The 12,550-nt window shown below is 41.0% G+C and overlaps 1 protein-coding gene across 5 annotated transcripts in view; it reads right to left on the bottom strand.

Moving 5' to 3' along the window:
* Positions 1 to 12,550, bottom strand: part of Grip1 (glutamate receptor interacting protein 1) — a 639,981-nt gene that overhangs the window by 375,561 nt on the left and 251,870 nt on the right. The window lies entirely within an intron of this gene.

Genomic DNA, 12,550 nt, shown 5'->3' with positions numbered 1-12,550 from the left:
TTAAACACTGTTGAAAGCCCCTGTGTAGAATCAATTAAATGTTCTCATTGGATCTACTGCCCCCTCTATTGCTTCCTGCAATATTCTTGGTGAATCACTGGATTAACATTTCATGATCACTGAAAACACTTTATTTTTCATATTTTCAATATGTCACTGTACTTCAACTCAATATTCTAGTCCAAATAGCAGATCTCTTAATAAAAATGCACAAGTAAGAATAATTAACTTCCATTTAGGGCAAAGAGCTCAACAATAAGCTGCTATGGATGAAACAATCCATTATTATTGAATTCCGGGCACCAGGCTAATATTTCCAGCTATGCAGGTCCTTGAGCCTCAAGTTGCCCACTTGGCTTTGAACAGACAAGGTCAAAATCATGAATCGAACACTAACAGCATACTTTACACCTCAGAAAAAAATTTTGCCCAAGGCATTGCAAACTGCTAAGTATCTTTCCAGTAGGCCTAAACATTAATAGACACATCAAAGTTGAGGATAGATGTATCCCTTGGAATCAAGTTCTGTTCTAGGTGTCTACATTTTGGTGTGGTATAAAATATAATTAAAACATTTATTAGGCTCTAACTCTGGGCTAGCAGGGTACCAAGGGAATACAAAGTATAAAGTAGATAAAGTAGACACACTATAATAGAAAAAATTAGAAGATGTAGGGGCTGAGGAATGAATCGTCCAAAGTCAGGCAATGCCTTCCACTCCAAAAGATGGGGCCGATGGGTGGAAAAAAGCATGTTTAGAGTGTAGATAAAGTTGTTAGTTTAGTTTGGAACAAATTGAAATCTGAGATGCTGGAGCATCCAGAAGACAGTTGGAAACACAGAATTTGAGCTCAATTGTGACACACAAACCGAAAAAAAGAAAATGAGATTGAACAAGGAGAGTTTATTGAGCAAGAATCCAAATAGAACCTGAATTTCAGAACAGCAAAGAAAGCTAATGTGGGAGAGACCTCAAGAATAAAGGTGACCAGAGAAGAAAAGAATCATGAAGTGGGTGAGCCACAGATGCAAGGCTAAGGACCAGAGTGAAGCATCATCTTCAATCGCTATAGCAACGTGGAAGAAGTCAAGGACGTCTTAAATTCCATGAATCAGAATCGGGGCACAGTAGTGATCTTTGCCAGAAGACTTGTGATGGAATGGTATAGGCATGGGTTATAGAGGGTCCCAAGCCAACATTCAATTATTTAAATATTAACCAGGAACTTCCTTTGAGTGTTGGAGGTTAAAGAGTATAAGCCATGCATATGAAATATCAGGAAAATGAGATGAGTGAAAGTAGGAAATGGGAATAAAGAGAACCCAGAAATATACCTTCAGTTGAGAATGTGTGGAGCAGCAACAGGAGAGGAAGAGAGCTGCCATTTGGAAGGGGAATGCCTGAGCGTGGAGATAAAGACAAATGACTGATGACTAGGTTGAGATCCTGGCTAAGGCTGGAACTCCTAAGTTTGTAATGTAGCCAACTGCCATAGGATTTTCCTTCCAACAATGTCAGGCGCACAAATGAAGGTGTGAGACCACAGATGGTCTACTGGAGCTAAGAGTGAATGCTGCCAAGTCTGGGAGGCTGAAGTTTCAAGAGAGGCAAACAGTGGAGGGACCTGGTGCTATCAGGGAGGCAGATATCTAAAGAAAGAAGTCATGAGCATTCTGACAAGCAGATAGGACAGGTACGGTTGGAGGGATCGAGTCAAGTGAACATCCATGACTCGTGGTCAGGAAAATGAGGGAAAATAAAGGATGTGAATGAAAGAACCAAACGGAATGGAGTCACTGGTCAGAGTCTTCACAAAAGAACTGATTCTCCAAAGAGAGGAGGGAGACATGATGCTAAATATTCCAAGTCATACTAAAGAATGTTATATCTGAAAGTAAGAAATCACTACCATATTAATAAAGGATGCCGTGTTTTGATAGCTTGTGAAACACTCAACCTTAAGAAGGGAAAGCAGGAGCAAAAAAGCTAGAGTTTCCCCAATGCAGACAACTGTATAGCGAAGTGCCTGGGACAGTTACAGCACACCAAGAAGGCATCTGGGCAAATTCAAGAACAGCCTTCATAGTACAAAGGATGTGCAATAACACAAACACTTCCTTGATCAGCGCTGTTAAGGTTCAGAACAATATTCATTCGAAATATTTATGCCTCTCGTGAATAATTTCACTCCACTTGAGAAATATGTCCCAGCAGGAAACTTGGTATGTGGGCGTTTATCCTGCTTGTGGGTGGCAAGAGTCTGACTCATGTGTAACTCAGTAATGGGGATATGAATGAAGAGAAACGGCTTCTATGTAGTTTTCCCATTCTCATGATAGCTAGGATTTGTGACCCCTAAGTCAGTCTCAGGAAGATTTCTTTTATGTCACGGTGTCATTATTGCTCACACAGATGCATAGGCCTTATAATATTTCACGTTTAATAATTGAGTGTTGGGTCTCACGGTCGCAAAACACATTCCTGCTTTTGATGCTCGTGCGACCACATGTTTTTAGATTTCCTGGTTCTTGGTTCTGGGCTGCTGGAGAACTGTACAAAAATCTCAGCCAAGGCTTCCACCCCAGGACTAACAAATTGATCATATTGATGATAAGTCCCAGTCTCCACCAAATGTGTTGTGAGTGAGAGACATCAGTTCTCAATTTCTAACTCGAGACTTAATAACAACAGAGGTCATAGAAACATTGTATGCCAATAGTCCTACACAAAGCACAACCTCACTTGAGATAAATGAAAGAACAAGAACGAGCAGAAAAGATGACATTGTCACAAAATGACTGGGACTAAGAGCAGTTGCTTGTGCTGCCTTTTATGTTTTCAGACACATGGGATTCTTTCTGGGCTGACTTGGAGCCCCGTAACTGTCGGTTTGAGGTTACAAGCATGAAGGAGCCTTTGAACAGTGCCCCGAGGGAGAAAGGCAAAGGGCTCAGTGGTTAGGAGTTGTGGAATAGTAGGAGGCATAGTTATCGCAACAGCATAAACGGAGGGCTCACTCTTTTCGAATCAGAGCACCACTTGCTAAACCTTATAGTCGTTCTGCTATGTAAACTGTTACTGTGTGAAGTAAATAACACAAGTTTCTGTGTAGGGCAGGAGTGTGAATGCTTCTAACTCTACAGCTTTGTGGCAACAATTAACTAAGAGCTGAGGTGCTGTCCTTGGTGCTGAAGTTTGAAACTGAGAGTGTCGCAAGAAAAGTGTGTGTGTGTGTGTGTGTGTGTATTTTGGTGTATGTACACACATTCACAAAACAATGTAGTAGGTATAATGTGCTTAGACAACCACATATGTTAAGTCTCAAATGCATCCCTTAGAAGAGAGGACCATGTATAGGGAGCTCCACCTGCAGGCAAGCCCTGAAGCCATGAGGTGGGCATGGAGGAGGAGGAGGTTATAGATACTGCAGGACCACACCCTTCCCTGCTTCCTTCAGGACAGTTCTTAGCTCACTATGTAATCCTGAGTTGTGTCTTCTCTTGAAATCTAGAAACATAATCACTGAGCAATCTCTACGTCATTGGGGTTAACAGTAAAATCAGAGGGCTGGGTCAGAAGGTCCCATACATCTGGCTTCTAATTTTTTTTTCATTATCTGCATAATGGTTCTAAGAACACCTACCTTCAAAGCTTTGAGAATTTGTATATTTTGTCCTGTAAGTCATAAAAGCTCCACATAGGTAGATAAAACCAGTCTTAACAGTAGATCTCTGGTGCTATGAACTCGCCCACAAAAAATCTATACAGAAGAAAGTTACCACCAGCTTCCTAGTACCTAAACATCTCACCCCAGCGCTGGGCACTGTCCCCATAAAATTATCTCAATTTCAGGCAGGGTAATATATAGATTTATGTATTTTCAAAGTCTCATGATCACAGTCATTTTAAAAAGACATTTGCTGAGTTCATTTATTTGTATGCAGATCAGTTTACAAAAATTACAGCTTAGCCAAAAGTAGAATCATTTGTAGCAACCTCGACTGAAGCTTTGTCCACCTGCATCCATTTTTTTGAGGGTCACCAACACTGCACTTTGGCTTCATATTCTACACTGGCAGTGTGTGACATGAGCCACCCTCGTTGCTGCACTGCCTTCATCTGGTATGGCTCTGGTTTTATCTCAAAGGTAGGGCTTCACAAATCAAGTGCTATTTCCTATGCTTGAAAATTTATGAGCCACATACCATGGCCAACAGAAACACACCATGAAAGCACAAGGCCAGCTCAGCAGCAACCAGAGACACCTGTTTTCCCCAAACATGGCCATGATGCTGAAGTTGGCCATAGATTTGAAGTTCCTTGCTTAGTTGTATCTCATGAAAAACAGTTTAGACAATCATCAAAAAATGTTTTTTTAATCTTATGTTGGATACATTTTTAAATAGTAGAGATAAATCATATTTCACAAACATTAAGAAAATATTTAAAATTCTAGTAAATGTCAGGTTTCTCTACTTATACCTATTTATTGCTAGAGATGTAATCAACAGTGGTCAGGCATGAGGCTCAATTCCCCATTAAGCACAGAGGACTGTGGTAGAGTTGGGTATAAACACATAGCCTTTGCAACCTGGCTTTGTGTCTGGAAACAAGCATGTCCATTACACATATAAACCATAACGTGTTCTATTGTGTAATGGATTTCAAAGACTAGGAAGGAGTTTGATATATGCAACTGATATAGAAAAAACAAACAATAAAGCAATCACAAGCATCAGTATTCTCTGATTTTTGTGGCATGGGCACTTTTTGCCTGAGCACTGGGCTTGTTGATGTAGAGAATTCAAGTCTTAGTTTTATGGCATTGTCTAGGCAGAGTCAACCATGTTTCCATCCCTGAAAGGCACATGTCTAGTTTGTGACCCTAACATTGTAGTGTTGGGCAAACAGAAGGTTTCCATACATGACTGACAGCTACCGAGCTACTTTTTCAGCAAGACAAAGGTTTTGTCCAGTAACTCGAGTCCCCTTTGGCCACTTCATTGTTCCTGTTAGTGAACTCGTTTAGAGGTGTGTATGATCAAGACTGACTTTAAATTTATTTCTCCCTATTCTTAGTCTATTATTCCTAGAAAGAAATGCATTCTGAATTTCAAAACACTGAGCTCACAAGTAAACATTAAGAAAACCATCCATTCAGCAAGCAAGTGAGGTATGGCTGGAAATGAATACACACACTTCTAACTTCCCCAGCCTCCTCTCAACTCTTAACCAAGACATCTGGTCTCTTCAGCATCAGCTCCACAACCTTTTCTCAGAGGAGAACAACTTTACCTAAGACATACTTTCTCACTTCTATACAGTATCTTTAGCGTGCTTGCAATTTTAACTGTGACATGCCATATAAGGGTAAGAACCCAAGTTTCTATATATACGTGGTGGTATGCTGATACGCAAAGATTTCTGATTTTGGAGCATTTTGGCTTAGGAAGCTAGGGATTTTCAACCTATATCTGTTAGAGAAATAGAAGTGACTGATTTCCCCAAATCAATGCTCCTGTCCCTTGGCAATGCCAATTGAAACCACACCTCAAATGTCCATGGCTAATACTCCCCACCTCCTCCAGTGTATATATGTGCCATACCCCCTGTGCAGTTCTTCTGTTCTTGGGAAGATAGGAAATAAAGAATCAGGCACGAAGGCACATAAACCTAATTTCAACACTGAGGGAGCATGGGCATCAGGCCTGTGTGCTCAAGACAACCCTGCCTATTGTAGAAAGTTCAAGGCAAGCTTGCTTGAGTTACAACACATCGAGACATATTGCCAAATAGCAACAGCAAAATTCAAGAGCTAAGAATTCAGTTCACGGATAAAGCACTTCTCTAGCATCTGCAAACCGTAGTCCCAGCATGGAAGAGAAAGAGGAGGAGAAAAAGGTGTATTTCTTATTTGTGCTATATAAAATATGACTTTGTGAATGTATTTGTCCTTAACTTCATAATACAGCAACATCAGTTCAAAGGATTTCTGCCACATACACCAGCATAGGTTTAATTTAAAATGAACCTAATTTTAATTTTTATTCCTCTGTAAACCCAATAACTGATATTCGGTTTTAGTCAACAGGCTCCAATAACTGGACTGTACAGATGGATGCTTTAGAGGAGTCTTTTGACTTTGAGATTACATAATACTTGGGATAGCAGAACAGAATTCTGTCACTTCTATTGCAGATCCAAAATCACTGATGCGATGGAGTCTCCACCCACCCAACTTCAGAGTAGATTATCTGGTGAGGGCTGTGTGGGGTATTTGTGTGATTTTTTTTTGTTTGTTTTTTTTTGTTTTTGTTTCTAAGCAGGATTCAACTCTTAAAGGAAACTAAGGAAAAGGAATGAAGGGGACACAGGAGATCAGCTAAATGGAAATGTCATCTGCCTAAATGTGCCCCCTTGGTAGCCTCTCTGTGTAGCTCGCCTGGTCTGTGGGCAGCCCTGTGAGTCACAGGCTACTGAGTAGACTCATCAGCCATTCCACGCCCCCAGGTCTTCAGTGTCATACAGCAGGAGCTATGTGTCTCATTGGACAAATGAGACAACTGAGAAGTATAAAGACCCTGATGGTTCATCTAACGTCACAGTTACTCAGAGCCATTACGGTTTCTATCTTTATATAAAAGGCAGAACTTTCATGAAAACCATATGTTTTTTTTTTCCATTTCTGGTACTTATTGCTATTAAATGAAAACAAATAATCACATTTTCAAAGTAAAAAAAAAATGTCTACTGGATTAGAATTAGCCAATCCAAGCCTTGCTTCTAGGTCTAATCCCTACTCCAGGAACTCTGGGCAGTTAGGGTGGCCAAGGAGAACTTCAGTTTCCCCTCTACTACATGTGCTTGCTGCTTCGCTCTCTCTGACCCCACAGGGGGCTTCTTCATGCATCATGACATCCTTACAGTTACAAGTTCCCAAGTGGTGGACCACTGTGCTGGACCTGGTCTGCTTTGTGTGCCTTTTCCCCAACCAATCCCCATAGGATGAACAGTACACGCTGCAATCACAACCGATAAGGACCGATCCAGAGCAGAAACAGCAGCATTCTATATAAGACGACTGCTCTTTCCCAAAGGAGCAAAAATACTTTCACGGAGGACAAACAGGTGCCCAGTGTTCCGTGCAGACAGAGAGCACTAAAGTATGTTTTGCATTAAACAACTGAAAAGCCTGTTTGTCTTTTAGTAATAAACACGAAAGGGAGAAAGGAGAGGAATGGAAAGTTAAAAAAAAAATAAATAAAAGCCACATGGGGTGTGGGTCCAGTACAAAAATCTTTTGAGTTTTTTGTACCTGCTCCACTCGAAAGGAGAATATAAGCAAAGGGAAGACACAGACTCAGTGCACTACACTCACCGCGGGCTACAGTTATTTGTGTCAGGATAAAGACTTTGAACTTGTAAAGTGTTACTGACTACGCCAGCGACCCATCCTGCACCTGTTTAGAAGCAGCACAGGTTCCCACAGTGCTTAGTCTTCGTCCGGGATCGAGTATGCTCACAGGGGAAACTTTTAACCTTACCAAAAGAAGTGCAAACTAGTCCTGACTCTATCATTCTCAGAGCAACTGTGCTAGCATGGGGGTCCCACTGATATGTTCAATGACCAAACAATGGTGTTTGCACACTTTGGGACAGGGAGGAAGTGGTGCAGAAAGGAGGTTTTGAGTCATTTGATAATCAACCATCAATATAACCTATAAATAAAGCATATTGATTTGACTTACAATTTTAAGGTAGCAATGAAGATGACTCACAATTGAAAGGATAAACAATTTGTCATAGAAAGTATCTAGCTCATGCGAGTATAACCCGGAAGAGCTTCCAGAGAGCCAAAGTGTACACACAAAGTAATAGATAGAAGGAGACCTCATAAAGGAATGTACCACCTAATCCCAATTTTGTGACGGCCACACAATCAGTTGGGCCCACGCAAACCACTTAACTTGTGGGGCATGTTAGTAATTTATCATCTAAGAAATACACAGGTCAGATAACACAGATTCTAAAGTAACTTCGAGTTTATTAGTCCTTTAAATTATTTCATGTAGAAAAATAATACAGCTCAGGATAATAAAGTTGGTGATATAAAATACCTAACAAATGGAAGATGCCAGCCAATCAATTTTCAGCCAAACAAATGCATTGTGGATGGAAAGCAATTCTTTCAAAAGAAAAACAAACAAAGAGGTGAGTCATAAAGCGAGCAAAGTGCCTCTTCCTAAGCAAGCCTGGCTCTCTATAAACATTTCTCTGAATCCTCAGGGACTTCTTGAGTCAAATCAAGTATGACTAGGGCTTGGGTCATCCAGGATCTCACATCCAAGGCCTGTCAGTTTTATGAACACAGTTTTTAGTATAGAAACAAATGTCTGCATGTGAGTGCTGGGGAAGTGAGGATGGCTAAGCTTCCCTTGCCTCTTTCCTTTCCCTTCTCCCCACTTCTCCTCTTCATCCCTCCCCCAAGGGCCAAGGAACCAAACACATTACCTGCTCAGCTCCTACCCAACTTACAGAAGAGGCTGGCTTCTTTCCAAAGGATAAGGCAACATTGGCCCACAATGTCTGTCTGGCACACTGAGAGAGAGAGAGAGAGAGAGAGAGAGAGAGAGAGAGAGAGAGAGAGAGAGAGAGAGAGAGAGAGAGAGAGCGACCTAAGCAGCTGACAGTCCTCTGGGCAAGAAAGGGAACTTTTGCGTGGATTTACAAAATAAACAAATAAATGGATAATGAAAAGGCATTCACACATAATCACTGCCTGAAATGGCCTCACAGTAAACTTGTTTTGTGCCCAGAGAGGGAGGCATACTATACAATGCTTTTCAATTAAACAAATACATTAAGCATTGTTTTTTTTTTTTTAATGAAATTTGAATCAACTTGAAGCCTGAGTTGCTTGAGCAGAACTGTCTAATGCATATATTGCTTAAGAAAATAACACAGCTATAGTGTTTTAATATGCACACATACCAGATGAGAATCACAGCTCAACGTAAGCAAATGAGACCAGTGAAACAAATGGAAGAAAATGTGTCAATACAAATGATCTCTCTTCAAAAGCTCCGCCCAGTAGCCAGGTTCTCTGCTTTCTACAGTTTCACATGAAGTGACCTCAGGAGGAAAAGCGAACCGTCACTACACACCATCAGGCAGCATTTTCACACACAGCTTTGTTCCAGCACAGGTAAGTTAAGATGAAAACCCAGGAGGCCGGTTACCACCACGGAGGAACCCCGTGCCTAAGTCAGTGTACCTGCAAAAGGTGCCAGGGCTGGAGCTGTGGGAGGAGACAAACAGGTCCCTCCCTTTTAATAACTCCTCAGATAGCCACTGGCAAGCCCAGATTTTTAGCACATCTAAGAACAGTCCAAAGGGAATAAATATGGCATTCCCTATCTGCCTTATACCCTGACTATTATCCAGTATGAAAGAAAGATAGATTGTAACAACAGCATTGGGCATTATATTTGTATGGCAGATGAGATAACAGTGACCAATCCAAGGCTTTAAAAAAATCACAAGAATGAATATTTGGAGGGGTAAGAAGCACTAAGCATAGGAAAGCCAGACTGTAGGCTCTCGCTCTAGAGTGGTGGCAAACTGCGATTTACGACACTTGTCCAATAGAGTCACGTCATGCTTAAGGAGAAACACTCAAATCTCCTAGGCAAGAATTTCCAGAGGAAACTGTGCTCCGTGGGAGGTACACTTAAACGGAAGGTCTCTGAGACTCATCAACATACTGAGAACTCTCTGGATTATCAAAAAATCTCTCACATTCCTTAATAGTGATAAATCATGATCTTCATAGGAAGAACCACCTTTTGATAATCAAAAGAAATTCACTGGTTATTTAGACAGCCCCTTCAGAACAGTCGGGAGGCTTGTGTGGTTTAAATACCAGTTAAAACCCCTTGTCTAGTTCTTTACTTAAAGTCTCTAGAAGCTGGGGCAAGGAGTCTCTCTAGAGCCCAGGAAACAGGCCTGGTCAACATAGCATGATGCTATGGGCTGCCTGCTTGGTGTTTGTTTGTTTTGTTTTATTTGTTGTTGTTGTTTGGTTGTTTGGTTGTTTGGTTGTTTGGTTGTTTGGTTGGTTGGTTGGTTGTTTTTTTGGTTTTTGGAGACAGGGTTTCTCTGTATGGCCCTGGCTGTCCTGGAACTCACTTTTTAGACCAGGCTGGCCTCGAACTCAGAAATACGCCTGCCTCTGCCTCCCAAATGCTGGGATTAAAGGCATGTGCCACCACGCCCAGCACCTGTCCAGTTTTATAAAATCTGAATTATTATAGAAAGTAAAGTATAAATTTATATTTTTATACTTAGAATCATCCTTTAAAATAAAGACACCTGTGTCACATTTTATGAACTAAAACCCAGGGGTATTTGATTTGCCTAAGGCTTCTGTCTTGTTTGCTTAAACTCCAACTCTAAAATGATGAAAGAATTGGTAAATGGCAAAGGCAGCTTTTAATAAAATCTCTCATTCTGCCAGTTGTACCCAGTTGCCTAGGTAGGTTCAAGTTAAGACAGAGAGGTTTTCCTTAAAGAAACAACACCAGTCTATCATTATCCGTTAAAACCCAGTTTTGCTCCAACCAGGTTTACAGAGATATCATCCATTTCTAGAACCATCTTCATTTCATGGCATCTGGCCCTATTAACATCTGAATTCGGTGTTGAGCATTTCTTATGATAACTGCGGGGCATCTAAGGTAAAAGAAAAGATGAAAAAACCCTGAATTATAACCCAGAAAAGAAGATACATCACTTAGAATAAGATCTATCAGAAAGCCCTTGCTTGAGACTGTACTAGAGAGGGAAGAATTTGGGGGGTATTTTCTGGGAAGTCCTTATTAGCTCATCCACTCATTATCATATGATAAATTTCTTACCAAATTGGTGAGCTTTTTTTTTTTTAATCAATGGCATCATTAAATAAGATGTGGGTGTCATCAATAAATTCTACCATACTCTCAGACTTCATGTAAACGGAGTTTCTCCCCCTGTGAGGAAGTACTTGGGATATAACCTACCAGATTATACCAAAGACTAATTGAAATAGATAATTCTACAGGCTTAATTGAATTTGGCTGTATTTCCCATTTGAGAAGGTTGGCTTTCAGAGCCAGCTTGCTCTGTATGCTTTTCCAAAGCAGTAAAATACAGGTCGAATCCCCTCTGCCCAATTCAAGGAGGCCCTGACACTGGAACCAAAGATGTTCTGTGACATCACTATGTTTTGTGACATGCCTTCTGCCAAAGCTCGGGCTATTTAATGTTTGATGAGATGCCGGTTCACTGTGACATGTTCAGCTTATGATGATGCACTTTAAAGTTGGGGACCCAACAGCCAGCTAGGTCCACAAGTGTTCAACGACATCCCATAAATAAAGAGTGCTTCTGGTGAAGTCTGCGGATGCTCTGTTCACCTGTAAAGGTGAAGCCTCTGGCTGGTTAGCATCTTGTCCTTAGAGCAACCCTGATGAATCAGACAAGGAATGGGTTTTCTCTGAGTTTCTGAACTTGATAGTTGGCGATTACTTCCTTCATTATATCATCTTTTTCACGCTGTTCTTGGAAAACGCTTTTCCTGGCTGACGTGCTTTCCAGCAAATTTATTTTAGACACGAAAAGCCTCAGCACCACGAGGAGACTGCAAGCATTTTGGAAGACTTTGAGTCAGGTTGTGCACACACACACTCAGCACAGCACAAATCATAGAGGGTGTGGATGAGCCTTGGTGTGTATTGATTACAAGAAATGTGTTCAAGGAATAGCAGCCCAAGCAATGTTTTTAAGCTCTTGTCCCACTTTCTACATTTCAGACTTCTTCCTCATGCAAACTGTGTGTGTGTGTGTGTGTGTGTGTGTGTGTATGAAATGTGCCACAAATCTTAGTTAAATTTGAGGATATATCAGGGAAGCTAAATTTAGGAGATATAGACTGTCGCTACATTGTAATATAATAGATTATTCTTGAAAAAAGCATTATAACATGAAAATATCTCCAAAACCCAGAGGACACTCTGAAAGAGCCTTATAACACTACTGTTCAGGCAAATATCAAAGGACTACAATTTGCATCATTGTGTTACTGCTACCACGTGAGTGAGTTTTCACCCCTCAGCCTCCATCAATCACAGCAGGGGGTTTGTCATGGAGAAATAATTCCCCTGGCTTTCAGTGCCACAGAAATTGGGAGCTAAATTATTTATTAGACAGTGCTCAGAAGGTATAAATACGACACAGTCATGGTTAGACTTCAAAAAGCCAGAAGGGGAAAAAATGGGATACGGGTACAATTTCATAATGATCCTTGCTCAAAAAGATAGGGAATGATTTTTAATTTTTAAAATGTAGATCACACATAGCTGTCGCCTGCCTCCCCTTCATTTGGGCACATAAACACAGTGATCTTGGCAGGGAAATGCATTCTCTCTTCACCCTGAGGCATTTCTGGGCATTTTAAATCTAAGGGGACCCGTCTAAGCCTCGCCAGGAACCTAGAGCCCTGACAGGTACAAG

Source organism: Mus caroli, unplaced genomic scaffold, assembly GCF_978045245.1.
Source record: "Mus caroli unplaced genomic scaffold, Mus_caroli_1 scaffold_9, whole genome shotgun sequence".
Classification (NCBI taxonomy): domain Eukaryota; kingdom Metazoa; phylum Chordata; class Mammalia; order Rodentia; family Muridae; genus Mus; species Mus caroli.
The sequence above is the reverse complement of the archived record's forward strand: the minus strand, read 5'-3'. Positions and strand labels throughout refer to the sequence as shown.